The sequence below is a fragment of the Fukomys damarensis genome, unplaced genomic scaffold, assembly GCF_012274545.1.
Source record: "Fukomys damarensis isolate Sample0158 unplaced genomic scaffold, DMR_v1.0_HiC HiC_scaffold_32, whole genome shotgun sequence".
NCBI lineage: Eukaryota > Metazoa > Chordata > Mammalia > Rodentia > Bathyergidae > Fukomys > Fukomys damarensis.
Window position 1 is genome coordinate 41,803,178 of NW_022900944.1, and position 17,825 is coordinate 41,821,002.

The following is a 17,825-nucleotide window of genomic DNA, read 5'->3' on the forward strand; positions in this document are numbered from 1 at the left end:
AGACGGAGGCAGAGGAACGAGAGTACCCATGGGATAGATAACCCAAGCAGGTATGACACACTTCTTCCTTCCTCCCTGAGCTGGCAGCCAACATCACAAGGGTGGACTAGAAGGCAAAGATGAAGTTGGAGAAGCAAAAGTCTGCTGAATATCAACAATGTGGCAATGGATCCAAACAAACAACCTCACCGGTTCTCAGAGTGACCCTCTAGGGTCCTTTTGGTCCTTATTTAGGAAGGGCGAAAACAAGGCTCAGATAAATGAAACTGTACTGTATGACACACAACTAGAGAGATGGAGCTAGAAGTTACTAGTTCTTTACTCAGGCCCTGGATTTTCTTTCCTTCTTTTCTTCTTTTGTTCCTCCCTACTGTCCTTCCTTCCTTCCTTCCTTCCTTCCTTCCTTCCTTCCTTCCTTCCTTTCTTTCTTTCCTTCACTCCTCCCTCCTTTCCTTTGTTTGTCTACTCTTCAAATATGTCTCTAAAACTTTTACATTTATAATGTGTCATAAATCATTCTGTGTGGACTCTGAAGCTACAGGGACCAGCAGGACAGATATGGTCCTTGCCCTGTAGAGCTCTATGGCCAGAAAGAAAGATGGTGTTAAGCAAAGGCAGCCCACCTGAGTGTCTCTGCTCTGTCACACAGCCCCGACTAGTTCTGAATGAGAGCACTGTCAAGTTGAATGCCAACTGGATCCTTGGGTATAGTCACGCTAATCTGGAGGGGGCGAATGTCATCTTTCCTACCCAGTACTCCAGACATTGCTAAAGTGTGCGCCATCCCCACCCAGTGATGTGAAGATGTGATCAGAGAGCAGCTGCAAACCTGCCTGGAATTAGACAGGATAGATTCATCAGCCCAGCTCTGAACCTGCCAGAAAGGAGGTTCTCCCAACGGCATCGCCCAGTGTCATCTAAGTCAGCGGGTGATTTATTGCTGGCAGGCCCTGGCACACCACTAGTTCTCGGGAGTGAATTAAATGTTATACTTTTGTTGGATACATCTATTTCATGGCTCCTTTTAAAATCATCTGCGCGACACATTATATCACTTAAAGTGTTTGCACCTGTTCCCTGAGTATCAAAGCTTGTGCCATAAAATACTCTTAAGGCTATGAGAGACACAGGGAAAAGGGTATCTCAGGACACCAGAAACACAGCCTCGGCTGGACGCCTCCTCTACTTTACCCAGTTGAAGGCTGTGATTTGGAAGAGAAAAGCTATAGATTCATTCCCAAGGCAGATCTGCTTGCCTGAATCTCCACAGCAGATCTCTTGTTAAACCTTGTGAAACTTACAAAGAAAAAAATTCAAGGGGCAAAAATAAAATAGTACTCCCTGGGCAACAGTTTGTTTCAGCTAGGAAAATTGGAAAATTCATTTATGTGAGAAACTACAGGCTTTTACTCTTGAGAATTAGTCTTTTTGATTTTCTTTTGTAGGCAAGTTTCCCCTGAATGCCTCGTATACTCTGAAAGCCCAGCAGAACACCCAGACTCTGTCAGGTGTCTAGACCTACCTCTGGGTCCCCCACCAATTCTTCTCTGTCCAGGTTGAAGCCCAGATGATTACTAAGCCATCAAAAAAGAAACAATGGCTAAATTAAGATGAACTTTAAACCAGGCGTGGTGGCACATGCCTGTAATCCCAGGACTTGGGAGGCTGAGGCAGGAGGATCGCTGTAAGTTCGAAACCAGCCTGGACTACATAGTGAGTTCCAGGTCAGTCTCAACTACATAGTGAGACCCTGTCTCAACACCCCCCTCCAAAAAAGTAGAACTTTTAAGGGGGTCTTAACTAATTTGATCTTTATCTGAAACCCTTTCTAATTGAAATAAACTAGAAGCTCTGTGGATCAACGCCTCAGACTACTTGTAAAGCTGTGTGTACAGTGCAGCTTGGGAAAGCAGAAGGTTGGGAAACTGGATGTTAGCAACATCCTAGTTTTAAATTAGGGCTCACTCCTTCCCTCCTTCACTAAAAGCCACTGGTTGGAAAAAATACTCAGATGGACATAAAAAATAGAAAATGAGTTTAATGGATATGAGGTAGGTGTCTTAATTACTTTTTTTGCTGAGACAAAATATCCAACACCTAAAGTGAAAGGAGGGAAAGTTCACTGTAGCTCACATTTTGTGGAGGTTTCCATCCAAGGCAAGGTGGCTCCAAGGCAGGGTGGCCTGGCAGAGGGGAATTGCACAGGAGAAACAGTTCATGGTGGGCAGAAGGCAGCAAAGCAGTGAAGTAGTGAAGAAGCAGCAAGTGACAACAGCAGCCTTCTTTCTGTCCCTTACACTTTATACAGGCTACATGGCCTTAGGGTGGATACTACTGACACCCAGAGTGGGCCTTTCTATTGTCCATACCCAGAACTATGCCGGACCCATCAGTGGACAAATTTAGTAATTATGTACCTTTGATCCCAATATCACACACTTAATCCCAACATCACCCATTCTAGATCCAGCCATCTCTGAAAAGCCCCACCTGTGACTGCACGAGGGTTTGAGAGGACATCCAGACAGCCATAACAGTAGGTGTGCAGTATCTGGAGCAATGAGAATGTATTTTGAACCAAATATGGGGGATTCGTGGCATTCTCCTTATTTATCCATGAATGTATCTGTTCTCTGTATTTATTTATTAATTTATGGATCCTCCAATAACAATTTATCGAGCAACAATAGTGTGCTAAGGGCATTTGTGGCAAGCTGAGTGTGGAGGAAAAATAAAGTCAGAGAGTTCCTTGCTCTCCTGGAGCTTATATTCCAGGGAGGGTCATAAACAATCACCTTGTGTAGAAAAACAGAAGTCACATTCCTTATGCTGGGATGAGGGAGAGTGTAATGAAAAGTATGCTGAGCTGCTCATTGCTAGGTTGGTTGAGGGCTAGGTTCTGTACCGAGGTAGAATTTATGGTGAAACTTGAATATTGAGAAACTATTTAAAATACACAGCTTCTAGGAGATGCTAAGATACAGCTAGAGGTAACACTTGTAACACTTTAGCTCAAGGATCTGGGATTCGAAGCCTACTTGGGTAGTGTGGCACAGGGAGGGACGATGGTATCAGGTTAGGGAAAAGGTACTAAGTGAAATGTCTGGAAGGAGGAGCCTGGGCTGGGAGGGGCCTGTGGAGCAAGGGCTTTATTCAGGCCCACTGGAGGCCACTGAAAGGATTTCCCTGGGAGAGCAGCTTTAGTCTAATTCATGGTTTGTAAAAGATTTTCAGGGAACAGAGTGCAGGGCAACAAGGACAAAGGAGACCCATGGACTTCTGGAGTGGAAGGCGAGACTTCTCAGCTCCCTGAGGGGCCCTGTGCTCAGCCTCAGCAGTGCAGTTTCCTTCTGAGGCAGAGGGGATGGTTGCCCACCCTCTGAGAGCTCTGCAGATGACTGAACCAGTGGGCCCCTGGGGGAGGTTCCTGGGGCAGGGTCCTGGGGCTCCTCCATCCACCTGGAGGTCTGTCATTTGCTTATCTTGAAGAAGAGAATAGTAAGCAATTTCTGGGAGAAAGAAGTAAGCCTCAAACATTGCATCCTGTATTTAGTCCAGAGAGAGTGAAGGAAAAGGCCATGGGACCTGGGGCTGCAACAGGGAAGTCAGTGAGGCTCAGGGAGAATCACTGTGTGCTCAAAGGGAACAGGATCTCTAGGACATCACTGGAAGATCCCGGGAGAGAAAGGGGACTTGACTGTGTCAGGGGTCAGACTGGAGAGGAGTAGTTGGGAATTATGAAGGCTTTTTTGCACTTTTAAAGACACCTCTGTGTTGTTTTCCATCTGAAAATGAACTGCTGGTGTAACTTTTTAAAAAGTGGTAAAAACAATCAAAAGAAGGGAAAGAAAGGAGTAAATGTCCAGTTACAAGACCCACAGCGAAAATGTGAACTAGGATGAGAGGAGTGAGGAAAGGAGTGGCATTTCCAGCTGTGGCAAAGCACAGGGCAGGCACAGCTGCTGAGAGCAAATCGTTCACCACCTGGTTGGCACAGGGGTGAGGAGAGGACACTTAGGTGACAATTCAACAGCTCACTCCACGCCTGGGGCCTGAGTCCCTCCCATGGAGCATCTGAGAGCAGCCTCGGCTGGGTTTCCCAGAGGACAAAGGAAGCAGGGAAGGGAACTGCAGGCCCAGGGGGAGGAACCAGCAGTTAAGAAGAAGTAACGTGACCTTGGGACAAAGTGACCATGAATTTGTAGTTACTGAATTCCTCCCTTCATCTTCCACAACAGGGTCACAGAGCAGCAGGCAGGCATATTCATCGAGGGCTTATGGGGAGGTATGATCAAAATATATGGTGAATGTTTAAAAATTTATTACAGTACAGGAAAGCCATATTGCCATTAAGCCCCCTGCAAAAACAAACAAATATACAACTTCCTTCTTGCTTTCAACACACTATCCCATTGCTCTTGCCACATTCTGAAAAGGTTCTGAAAGTCCTCTTCTGTGGGTATCTTTACCCACAAATGCTGTCGTGGCTGCCTCAATGCCCTGTATCAGTTCAAAACATTGATCTTTCATGGTCATCTTTAACTTGAAAAAGAACCAAAATCTTTCTGGCAGTGCCAGATCTAATGAGGAAGGTGGGCAAAGACATATCGTAGTGTCTTCACAAGGTTAACTGTCTGCTGGCTGGCTCTTGGTAGCACCATTCACCACATTTTTTATCATTACTCAAAAGACACGCATGAATGAGAACTCCCAGAAGTGCTCCAGAAAGTGGCAAGAGAGATAAGTAAGGGGGCATTAATAGCAATGTGCCTTTTACTGCAATGCATTTTTAAAAATTTAAAAACTCCCCGTGTTTTGATCACCTCTTCTGTATGGCTTCCCAAAGGACCACAAAGTCTGCAAAAGAGGGGCTGCTGTCTTTGTCCCCATGTATCTTCAGTGCTTGTAACAGAGCATGCTAGCACAAAAGAAGCCGTTAAGTCACAAAATCGCGAATTTTGCATTTCTGTCCCTTCAGATACATCACTTTAAACTCAGTGTGCCTCAGTTTCCTCATCTGTGAAATGCAGATGAGGATCAAATAAAGAGCTGCTATGTCATCGGTGCAGTGCCTGCCTGTTGTCAGAGTTTGACAAATGACAGCTATCAGCCCCGCTGCTCATGTTATTATTACAGTAACCCCACAAAGGAGCATCATCACTTACGCTACACAATTAAGAAACAGAGGCCCAGGAAGGCCAAGGAATTGGACCAGAAACACCCAGGCAGTAAAAACCACAGCTCAAATGCAAAGCTCTGTGTAAGACACCAGCTACCTCTGGAAAAGTGGTAACTGTACAGAGAGAAGCCAAACGTGCACAAACTGAAAAGTAGCATAAGGGAGAAATGGAGGGAGGCTGTATTAATTTTCTGCAGCTGCTGTAACAAGTGACTAAAAACGGAGTGGCTTAAAACAACACAAGTCTATTTCTCCCAGTTCTGGAGGTCAGAAGTCCACAGCCAAGGCACAGGCCATGCTGCTCATGGAGGTTCCAGGAAGACTCCTCCCTGCCTTTGCCAGCTGCTGTTGGTTGCTGGAAATCTTGAGGTTCTTTGGTTCTTAGATCCATCACTCCCATCTCTTCTTCCACCCTTATGCCTTCTGCTCTGTGTCTTCTCCTTTTGGACTTCAGGTCTACCCTCAGCTAGCATGGTCTCATCTCAAGTTCCTTCATTTAATTATCTCTATAAAGTCTCTTTCCAAGTAAAGTCACATTCTCAGGTTCTTGGTAACACAGGGCAGTTGAAGTGCCACCATTTGCCCCAGGGTGAAGATGCACATCTTCAGGAATGGACGAAGGAAATTGAAATCAACCCTATCTCAATAAAAACCATCATGTGCTTCCAGCATGACAGGTACTCCTCTAAGATGCTGCCCACTGAGTGCTCACCAGAGCCATGTGGCACAGATATTTCTGGCTCTACAGAGAAGGCGTGTGAAGCTCAGAAAGAGGAAGTGACTGACTCAGAGCCCCACAGCTAGTAGACAAGAGCCAACATCAAAACATGGACCAGTTATCTGCAAAGCCCCTTTATATTGGGCACGCGCGCACGCTCACACACACACACACACGTGCACACATCTGTATCCATGCATACCCATGCATATACACACAGATCTTTTGGGATTCTGGTAGAATGAAAAGAACAAAGCAATATATATAACTGCACTGCTTGAGGCTGATGTGTGAAATTCAAAGACAACAGGGCTTCATTGGCCTTTGTCTTATCTGTTCAAGGCAATGAACTTAAATGATAAAGAATAGAGCAAACATGGCTGGAAAGAGAACTGAAGCCTGAGGTAGGAAATGATAAACAGAGCCCTAGTCTAGACAACATGAAATGAAGACTTCAGGGAGGACGTCTTACCAGGATCTCAAGCTCTGGTCCAGGGAACACTAGTACTGCATGATGGTAACCACAAGAGACAATGGAGTCGAAAGGTAAAGCCTCCAAGACTTCAGTTCCAATTGCTGGCTCTGGCATGTCACCTGTTGTACAACCCCTGGCTACCAAGTTATCAATGTCAGCTTCACTTTCAAGTTCACAAAGCACAGCTTTGGACACAAGTCTGAAGACTTAGATGATTTATTGCTTTTTATAGACTGAAGACTTCATTGACCACATTACATTCATTTCTCTTTTTCCCCCCCAGAATTTGTAGTCTGTTATAGAAATAATCAGTCTCGATCTCATAGGGGTACAGTGAGGGTTAAATGCATTGGTGTATGGAAATGTACTTATCTTGGTGTCTAGAACACTAAGTACTCAAGAGATTTGATTTAAGATGTTTGGCCCAGTTTACTACTCAACAAACTGATGATGAAGGTTCCTCCGTCAATTAAAAAAATCTCCCATCCCAAATTACAACTTTAAAAAATCTGCACTATAAATTATATCTAATTTAGATACCTATACTCAATGCCTTTCTGTTAAAGAGTGCAATATTTTACACCTTCAAGCGACACAGTCATGATGTTAGATTTGCTGCATGTGAAGTCAGTTTTGGAGACACTGAACTTGGATGGAAATCAGCAAGCTCTTTCTGCTAAGGGGCAGACAGTTAACGTTTTAGGCTTTGCAGGTCATATACAGTCTGTTGCAAATGTTCAACTCTGCAGTTTTAGTGGGAAAATAGTCGCAGAAAATATGTAAATGAGGGGACATGGCTTGTCCCAGTAAAACTGTACTCACAGGAACAGGTGGAGGCTGGATTTGGCATGCAGGACAGTTCACGTTACCCTGATCTAGGGCACTGAGAAAGTCTGCAGGGGTCACCAGTCATTCTTGAGGTGTCCAGGGAAGCAGGGCAATGTCTGGGAACCTCTGAACAGGAAATGAGTAGATTTTTGAAAAGAGTAAAAAGCAGATAAAGGATTCCAGAAGGAATAAGCTTGATTTTGGTCCTGAGGCACAGAATACTTTGCCCAAGGCCATTCACACTGCAAGTGGCAGCTGTGAGGTTTGAACCCGTGCACTTTGGCCTCCGAAGGGGGCATATTTGAACCTCCATTTCCCAGCCCTGGAATAGAAATGGAGTTGGCCTGCAATGCAGGAAAATCTCTGTGGGTGTGCAGCAGAAACTAACTGGCTTTTTAAATTTTAAAAGGTTTTTAAAGACCCACTTTCTGCAGAATGGCTTGGGGCAGAAACAATAGGGGAGTAGGGAAACAGTTTTAGTGATAACTAGGGAATTGGGGACCATTCCTTGCTCTTTTGTATACCTTCCCATTTTCCAGATAGTTGTCTCACCGTCCACATTTATTTTCCTATTTATTATTAGAGCATGAGCTTTATATTCCCAAAGCACCTCTATTCTCCAATATACTTCTCAGTTAATCCTGTCTTGGAGACAGAGCTCACACAGACCAAGCAGTGAATTATGACTGAACAAGAGAAAGCCACAAGGTATAGATTTGACAAGACCACTTGGAAAACTGCCCCAGGTGGCTCAAAAGCAACTAGGGTGCGAGTGGTGTTTCCCCAGCTAGGATTAAGAATTTTCTCTCATTCTACCCAAATAATATGCATTAATCCCAACGTCCCTCCTGAAGTCTTGCTTTGACTCCAGGCCTAGCCTGCTCTCTCTTTTAATCTTCACAGTAAGTCCGAGAGGAGGACGTTCCCAGAATCCCATCTTATAAAGGAGGAAACTAGTGCCTGGTCCCAGAAAGGAGAACATTGGCAGTGACATCAACTCTGTGTAAATAGCCAGCGGGGAGCCTTGCTTTCGCCATCATCCTGCTCCACGGCCGTAAAACCCTGTTTGGTACCAACCAGCAGACTAGGCACAGCTTCAGCTTTGCTGTATTTCCTGAGATGTGAGAGTCCGAGCCAACTCCTGAAGCTGCCTGGGAACTCAGGTTCCTTCCCTGCGCCGTGAAACGAGGATTCCCAACTTCTGAGTGGTGTGGATGAAATGAAATGGCAGGGATTGCTTCGGTCACTTCTGCATTCATCTAGAAAATGGCTGAGGAGGTGCTGAACATCCGACCTGAGAGGTTCCCCTTTTTCTCTCCCTGGTTTTCTGAGCATAAGGACCACCCCCACTAGGTACAAACTCAGAGGAGCATTATTAGAACCCAGTTGATTTTTGTGTGTGTTTTTATAGATTATTATGTTTATTAACCCATGTTTGCAGTACATAATGATTACATTTGTCATAGAGAGTTGGGACACGTACACAAAACATTTTATTTATTTTATTTTATTTTTTTATCCCTTACCCCTCCCATCCTTTCCTGTTTCTTCCAACTTTTGGTCTCTTCCTATTTACAAAAGCTTTACTTCTGGTTTTTTTCTTTCCCCTTCAATTCTTTTTTCCCTTTCTCTCTCCTCCCTCCCCCTCCCTCCATCCCGTGTTCTCCTTCCTATTTGAGGAAGAGCTCCCTACTTCCTATTATCTGTCTTTTATTTATTTTGCTCTTTATTTATATTTTAGGTTTCTCATATAAGAGAAACTGTAATACTTAAATTTTTCTCATTCATCTCACTTAATGTTATGGTTTCAAGGTGCATCAGTTTATCTATGAATACCTTAACTTTATCCTTCTTTATGGCAGATAGAGCTTTCTTTTTTTTAAAAAAGGAAAGAAAGATTTTGTTTTGAATCAGCTTCCAGACTAGCAAATAAACTTTGAAGCATTTAGGACAACTTCAGATTTGGGGACTGCTTGATCGTGCTGGCCAAGAAAACAAAATTAGAAAATTCCAAATCCCTGCAGGTTTTTTAGGGGGCAGTACAAATCACAGGGTGGGATGCTGGTTGAGAACAATGTGCTCCTTTTTTTTTTTGATCTGTTGCCAGTTTCTTAATGAAACAGGGCAAAAGGGAGCTAATTCCCCCCATTGTCGAAAATAAAATCCCTTGGGCCAAGCCAGTGCTTGTATGGAGGCGAAGCTTATTGAGGCTGGGCAGGGGACTTGTCATCACGACATGGGTCTTGCATTTGCCAATATGATATGGCTCCATTGGGATTTGGAAGCGAACCCAGGCAGCGGGCAGCTCGGGAAGTAATACTCTCCGACGAGCTCGTAATCGCCACGGAGGCCTCTCTCTGCTGCCCCAGCTGCCTGTGTCTGATGGAGTGCCAGGAAGCTGGGCCTTCAGCTCCAGCCGGTTGGCCACCAAGGAGTTTAGTTTGCAGTCCTGGCTTGCCTACGTATCAGGTATGATCAAAATAAGATAAATGCCATTTTCCGAAGCAGTCCTGGAAGCCCTTTAAATATTTAAATTTAAAGTAATTATTGCAGTAAAAGACATCTTGCTGTTAACCCCCTCAAGACGCTCTTCCTTGCTTCCAACACTTTACTCCATCAGTTATTTTCCCACTTTTGGAAAGCGGGTTCACATTTCAAGAGTTTCTTTTGTGGATTTTTACTTTTACAAAATGCCCCCACTTTTATAGCGAATGTTTATCAGAGTAATGCACCCACTGTGGGGAGTTCATATGTACATGTATTGCCATTTGGTCCTTTCTATTTCTGTTCCCTTTCTCTCTCTCCCATCTCCCCCACCCCCTATCTCCCCTCCCTATCCTCACAAAGTCTATCTCCTGTTTCCTATCATCTATCTTTAAATTATTTATACTCTTGGTTTCTCATAGACGCACTACTATGCATTATTTAACCTTCTGTGTCTGATTTATTTCACTTAGCATTGTGGCTTCAAGGTGCATCCTCTTTGCTACAAATGACCCAAATCTAACCTTCTTTATGGCTGAGTAGTAATCCCTGTGTATTTATACTACATTTTCTCTACCCAGTCATCTGCTGTTTGTTGCCCTGTGCTAAGGAATTTCTAGAAGTCTTTTTTTTTTTAATGTTTTTTTGTTGTGCTGTCATGGCTGCCTTGATGTGCTGAATTGATTCAGGATGCTCACCTTCATTTTTTGTTTTGGCTTTGAGAAGGAGCCAGATGACTCACAGCGATGGGTCCAGTGAGCAGGGAGGATAGGGACATGGCGTGACGTTTTTAGGAGCCTGCCTCTCATTGGACGCAGTTCTGCAGCAACATTCACTGGATCTTTGATCCAGCCTTGTAAAGACCCTGATGAAAGAGGACTTCCGGAGCTGCCTCAGAAAGTGGGAACAACTACTGGGATAATTGTGTCTGAAGGAAGGGGAGTATTTTGAGGGAAATTCATGGCAGTGTGTCTTAAAGCTAAGGACAGACTCAGGGGCTCCTCGCACACCTTCTCTTTAGCTCTTCCTAGGAGTCTGGCACTGAAACACAAAGGGACTGTTTTGCAAACCCTATCTCCAGCCCCACCACCTGCCCTGCCACTGGCCCCTTTCCTTCTGTGAGGTTTCTAAAGCATCTGTTTCACTTCCTACATGCTGGTTTTGTTCTTCCTGGAGAGCTGCACCAGGCAAGTAACACCAGGGCACAGTGAGGGTAGAGGAAACCTCATTTCCCCCTCCTTGCTACACAACTCGGAGGTACCGGAGTGGACAAATCTTCAAAATCCAGTTCCTCATAAGCTGGGGGCTGCCAGGCACAGGCAGGGAAGCAGGTCTCATGCTGGACTTTAGAGAAGTGAGACTTTGCTTCAGACCTTTGCTTCCAGAAAGCTTTATATATAGGAAAAAAGTGCTACGCAAATGAAATTTCGTGCCCCTGGCATTTGACATAACTTGAGAGCATTTCCTCTAGTAGAATTCAGAGTAGATTTGTAAGGAAAAATACAAGAGGTAAATTATTGCATCTAAAAGTTTTTTCCCCCAAAATATCCATCTATAGTGTGAAAAGTTGAAAAGTAACTGTAAAGAATGGTAGAAATATAATACCCCCAAATCTGACAAAAGGGTGTGGCCTTTCCCAACCCGAGAGCCCCTCATATCTCCTACCCTGGGTTCTGATACTTGATCACTTGACTTTACCCCATCTTTAAATAAAAGAAACATTAGAAAGATGTTCTATTCTTACTGATTTGTGATACATAATCTAAGTGAAACCAATATGCTCTCTGTTTAAATATGGATTCAAAACAAATTCAGGGCCAGGGATGTAGCTCAATGGTTCCACTGCCTGCCTCATAGCACAAGGACCTGAGTTCGATCCCCAGTACAAAAACAAAAACAAAAAACAACCAACCAAACGAACAAAAAAACCCAACAACAACCACCAAACAAGCAAAATTCAAAATTGCTCCCTTCCAAGTTTATGATCTTTCCTCATCCCTCCTTACTGAGAAATGCTGGTTAAATTAAATATATGTTCTATATAAAAAAAACTGACCCATACGCAAAATAAACACCAGGTTGTCACAGGAAACTAGAAATGATCTCAGGTTAGGGAGTGGCTAACCAGTCAGTCCACAGAAGTTCAATCTGACCAATAATCCAACACATCTCAATTAAACACTCTCATACCATTGTCACACTACAAGGGAGCAAATCCATTTCTTTCATTGACCCAGTGCAGGTGGAAGTTTGGGCTACAGAGGTTTTTACCTGCTGCTGTAAGCCAGGAAGGCAGGGGTTATCCGAACACGTAGCCTGGTAATTCGATTTTGTGATTTAAATTGCTTGGTGTCCCCATCATTCCACTTCAGTTTTGAGAATAAATTTACTGTCAGCGGCGAGTTTTCTAAGGAGACTGAAGTTCCAAGGCCTCTCTCCCTGGTGGAGACTTTGATATGCTAAGACGGGGCTCAAGAAATTTGGTGCTTATGATTTTATTATTGATCCAAACATTTTAAGGCTCTAGACCTTGAACTCCGAGGTGATCCATTCAGGACAGGCAGAGGAAAGGTGAGCATCATACAGGAAATGCCCTGATCCTGGTTGGAATGCCCTGGAGTTAAATCCAAAGGGCTCAGAGGGAGCCAAGGGAGGAGCCCTTGGGTCATCTACCCACGGGCAGGGAGCAACACCGGGAGAGACAGAGAGCAAATCAAAGCAGCTGTGGTGGGGATGTCGTGTGTGGCCCAAGGAGATGCACTTGGCAAAGCAGCTCCTTCTCCCTGAGCACCAGCAGCCAGGCTCAGACGCCTGTCCAGGTGTCCCGCACAGTTACGGACCACATGGCGTGGACAGACGAAGAAGGCACTGGCTCATGGTAACTCGGTGAGTAAGCAGTGAGTCCATCCCACCAGGTCTGCCTGCCTTTCCAGTCCCCTTGCTCTATGCAAAAGAACCTTTCTTAACTTGCCGGATAGAAACCTGAGGTATGACAGCCATGCCTCTGAGTGACCCAGGTGAGGAATCATGGAAAGCTACAAAGCCAGAACCAAAACTCATCTCTGGGCTCATGTGAGAAATGGCTTCAGATATTTCAAGAAAAAAAGCGGAGTCCTCAGAGAAGGAAGTGCCTCAGTTTCCTGCAAATTTGACACTCGGCACATTGATCCACAAGGAGATAAGGCAGTGAATGTTAAATCCCTTAACAAATAGGCACCTGATCCCATGTGGAGGATGAAAGATGCATCTTAATTTTTTGCCTGGCCTGAGAAACGAGCCCTAGTAATGTGTGTGATTCTCTCTCCCGATTTATGGGCAGGCAGACCTGTGGCAAAGAAGAGGAGGTGTGCAAGGAGAGGGCTGCAGGTAAGGTTAACATCAGGGCACTCAGCCCAGGCACCAAGAGGGCAAGGACAGAGCGCTGAGTGAAGAAGATCTTTGAAGGGTCCCCATAGACACAGAGCAGGGCAGGGCTCAGCTGCACAAAGGGTTAGGGCATCTTATCTGGTTTAGTTACTTGTCAACAAAAATGCCAATAAAAATCATGCAGGGGCACTCTACATACATGGGGATTCTTTAAATTAAAAAAAAAAACCAACATATTTCCGAGTGGCTCATGCCTGTAATCCCAGCACTCGAGAGGCTGAGGCAGGAGGATCGCCGTGAGTTCGAGACCAGCCTGGGCTACATAATTGAGTTCCAGGACAGTCTGAACTACATAGTGAGACCCTGTCTCAAAAAAAACCAATGTATTTGCTAGATTTAGCTGTTACAAACTGCTGCTATAAATAGGGGTGAACATATATTGTTGTGGTCTGATGCTTTTAATTCTTTGGGGAATGTAACCAGAAGGGGAATAGCTGGGTCAAATGGGACCTCTAATCCTAGTTTTTGAGGAACCTATGCCCTGATTTCCACAGCAGTTGCACCAAGAAGTATAATATATAATGTGAAATAGGAAGAAATGGTTCAAAATCATACCGACTATAAAATATTTTGTTAATAATTAAATGTTTTATGGACAAAAGGTATGACCATCAGGAAATGAGCGTTGAGATTATCAAATGAAAGTATCTTCCTTTAAGATCATGAAAGTATTCTCTAAATAATGAAAAAAAGAATAAGATAAGACTATAAGAGCAAGAAGCAATTTAAATATATTCAGGGACCATTTTCATCTCCAGAATTAAGGATTATTTTAATGTTACATCATTGCCTTTTCTCTTTTACTTTCCTTTTTAGTTTTATTTTAGGATTCCCTATTTTTAATGTTCATACAGAGATTTCTTTAACTGAAATACCGAATAGTTTCTTTGGTGTGAAAAACTATAATAGTACACAGGATCCTAATGAGATAATTAATAATGTGAAATAGGAAGTAAAGGGCTAAAGGTGTAGGGAAAGTGGGAAGAGTGGGGGAAAGGTAATAAGGGAGAGGAAAAAAATATGAGAAACTGAAAATATGGAAATAACGTGTGTGTAAAAGGGGAGGGGAGGAGGGGGTGAAGGGAGGGCAGGGACAAGGGGAAAAAATGAGAATCAAGACCTGTCATGTAAAGTACAGGATCCCAATGATGAATGTAACTGTATTGTATACCTAGATTGTACCAATAAACTCAATAAAAAGAAAAAAAAATCATGAGATGTATTTACCATTGTTATGCTCTATTTTTGTTATGAAAAATTTTTTCATAGAACGGCTTTTATATTTTATCAACATCTTCTTATATTACATTAGAATAAAAATTTAAAAATTATTGCAACGACCCCCTCAAAATACCTTCAGTTGCTTCGAACACAGTCATTCCGTGATTCTTGCCACTTTCTGAAGCAGTCCTGGGAGTCCTTTTTGGCGAGGGTCTTTACGAGTGATACAAAGAGGCAGTGCTCGTGCAGAGAGCCGGGCTTGCAACACAATTATCCACCTTCTTCACTGGCCCTGGCCCTGCGTCACTCGATTCTTCTCCAAAGTCCAAAGAACCGAGGAGGGTAACCGTTTAGAATTAATTCAGAACGTCCGAGGCAGCCGTGACAGCACAGCTCAGAATCTCCCGAGAGAGGGCGTCCGGAACTGTTTCAGAGAGTGCCAAGAACAACAGCATGCACCCTAGTTTCCCCTTTGCTCGGAGAGGCATCGCAGTGACACTGGGTGTGCCTGTGCCTGGGAAGGAGGGGAGTTGGCCAGGACGTCCACCCTGAGCGTGCTTAGGAACCGGGTGGGTCCAGAGTGGGTGTTCAGGGCTGCTGAACAAGCTGCTCCGGCTTCAGACACCATGGGCTCCTGAGGCAGAAGCTAGGGCTGCAGAGCTGTGGAGCTAGGCTTGAACCTTTTATCCCTTGGACACAGACACCCCCCCATCCCAGGAGCAGTGTACCTTCGGGCCGGGGGTTGCAGTTTGTATCCCTCAGCCTTTCATTTCAGAATGAGGATCGTGGCAAGGAGAAACCTGCTCCTATTCCTCGTCCTAGAGCCGCTACAAGATTATGTTACCAATTCCTGCCTCACAGTCGACCTGTAACGAAGCTATTACCTTGGTTGCATTGCAAAGGAGTGACCAGGGCAAAAATGTTAAGCAATCTGCCCGAAGTCACACAGCCAGGAAAGAGCGCAGCTGGAGCCAGGTGCGGCGATGCACAACTGTTATCTCAGCGCTCTGGGAGGCTGAAGAAGAAGGATCCAAAGTTCTAGCCCAACTTGGGCAACGGAGTGACTTGGTGAGACCCTGTCTCAAACTAAACATCATTTTTAAAGGACTGAGGATGTAGCTTAATATGAAAGCCCTGGGTTAAATCCCCGTTAGGAAAACAAAAAAGAAGAAGGAAAAGAAAAAGTCAGAAAGACAGTGCTGGGACTTGAACCCAGGTAGCTGGACCAGTGTTCTGTGTTCCTAGATGCTGTTACTCTCTTTGGGAACGCTCAGAAGTACACAGCTGGAAATCCCAAGTAAGAGCACCTAGGGTGGCGGGCACTCTCCGCAGACTTCAGCCCAGCTTGTTTTCTTCCCTTGCTCATTTCTCTGAGGCTCCGTGGCACAGTGGCATCATTAACCACTTCAGTTCCAATGTGGCACAGAGGGGACAACACAGGAAGGTGAAGCCATTCCTTCAGGGTCACAGGCGTGCACCTGTCAGCGCTCAGGACCCGACCGAGCTTTCGTATCTCCGTCCAGGGGTGCCAGAACTTTCTGCATCTCCTTTTCTTCTGCGATTTGGAGTGGATTTTCCTCTTTTTCAGATTTGAAGAGGGGAATGGCCTGATGGAGCTACAGATTAATGAATGCAGACATAATCTTGGTTTGCATTTACTTACATCTTCCATAAATCATATTTATCGAGTGCTGGGGAGGGGGAGCATTGTGAGAGGTCCCACACATTGAAACAAGGAAAAAAAATAAACATTTCTGACATTTGGTGTAAACTGCAGACAACTTAAATATCCAAAAACATGAAATAGATCATCGGACTGTTTCAAAATCGGCTCTGGCACACTCCTTGCAAACCCTCCTGCACACCCCAAGATTGTACAGCCTGCACCTGGGCCAGGTTTCCACTCAGCCCTGGGAGTATTTGTTCACATGGGCGAGTGAGTCAGAGGTCCCCAGAGTCACCCCTGCTTTGGAGTCTGGGGAGACTGAGGTTTCCTTTGAGCGAAAAGAGAGGCAAGCAAAAAAATGGCATCGTTAGATCCTTCGCAACCGGGCCAGCCCTGCCCAGAAAGCCTCTCTGCCATCTTTGATGGTGTTGGGAACACAGTCGTTGGAGGCGATGGCTGGTCACCCCAGGGGCACGTACCCTTCTCAGGGTGACGAGAGAAAGAGGAGCTCCTGCACAGAGCTCTCCACCAACTACAAACTGCTCCATACAAACACAAAGCTACTACTCCCTCCTTACAGCATGGTGAGCCATGCCGCATGTCCAACCAAGTGGAACCACAGCGTCTCCTCTGTTTTAATTTCCACTTGCACCTGTCGCACATTTTATTGTTGTTGCTCAGTGACAAGGTTCATTTCTTCCTCTTCCTTCCTCCCCCATCCTCTCTCTGTGCTACTGGGGATTAAACCCAGGGCCTTTATAAGGAGCCACATCCCCAGCTTTTTTTATTTCATTTCTTTCCTTTTGAGACATCATTGTGCTAATTCGCTGCATTGTCCAGGATCAGATCAAACTTGCAGGCTTCCTACTTCAGTTTCCCATGGGGCTGGAATTACAGGTATGCACCACCATATTTCTATGCATTTAGGATAGAGTTAAGCGCCAGCTTTGTGTCAGGTCCTCAGCTCGGCACTGGGGAGATGGAAATAAAGAAGATGTGCCCTTGTCCTCAAGAGCCCACAGACTAAAGGGGAAAGAACACGGGACACATGAGCGAGCCGGCAGTTACAGCCTGGCTGTCAGGAGGGTATGAAAGTGGTCGGCGTCACAGTGTACAATGGGGGTAAGCAGGAGCCAGGCAGACAAGGGAAAGCACAGTGAGTGAGGAAACATGAGCATGACAGGTCTCCCAAGAGGCCTAAAGTCTGGGTGAGGCCAGGGAGGCATTTGGAGGCCATCTCTGTACACTAGGCCGCAGAGAATGAACTCTCTCGATGCAATGGGGGGACACCAGGATTATTAAGTCAGGGGTGACAGCGTCGGCTTTGCCTTTTAGAAGCATCTATTTTCTATCATTTTCCTCTTCATGTTCCCTATACTTTTGAAAGCAAAATCAGTGCTTGAGCAACGATCTCCTGGGCTTCCAACAAACAGCCTCCAGGTGAAAAAGACTGTTCTACGGGCAATCTTTTGGGAGCCCAAATGAACCATCATGCTGAAAACACCTGTAGTGACAGAAGCAAAATGCTCCTGCCCTCTGAATTTCAAGGTTGACAATGAAAGGTGGGTGTGAACACAAAAAATAGAGGGCAAGGAAGAAGGGAGAGAGAGAGAGAGATCAGAGAGACAAAGGAGGCAGGGAAGGATCACGGAGGTGTTTTTTATGGTACATGTGCAATCTTGACTTTGTTTTTTGTCAAAAACATAAGCCCAGGTCAGTGGCTACTTGTGAGCCCCAGTTTCCTTACTTAGGAAAAAATAAATAAAAGAAAAGAAATTTTCCCATGGTTGGGGTGAGAGAGAGAGAGCTGTCTCTCTCTCTCTCTCTC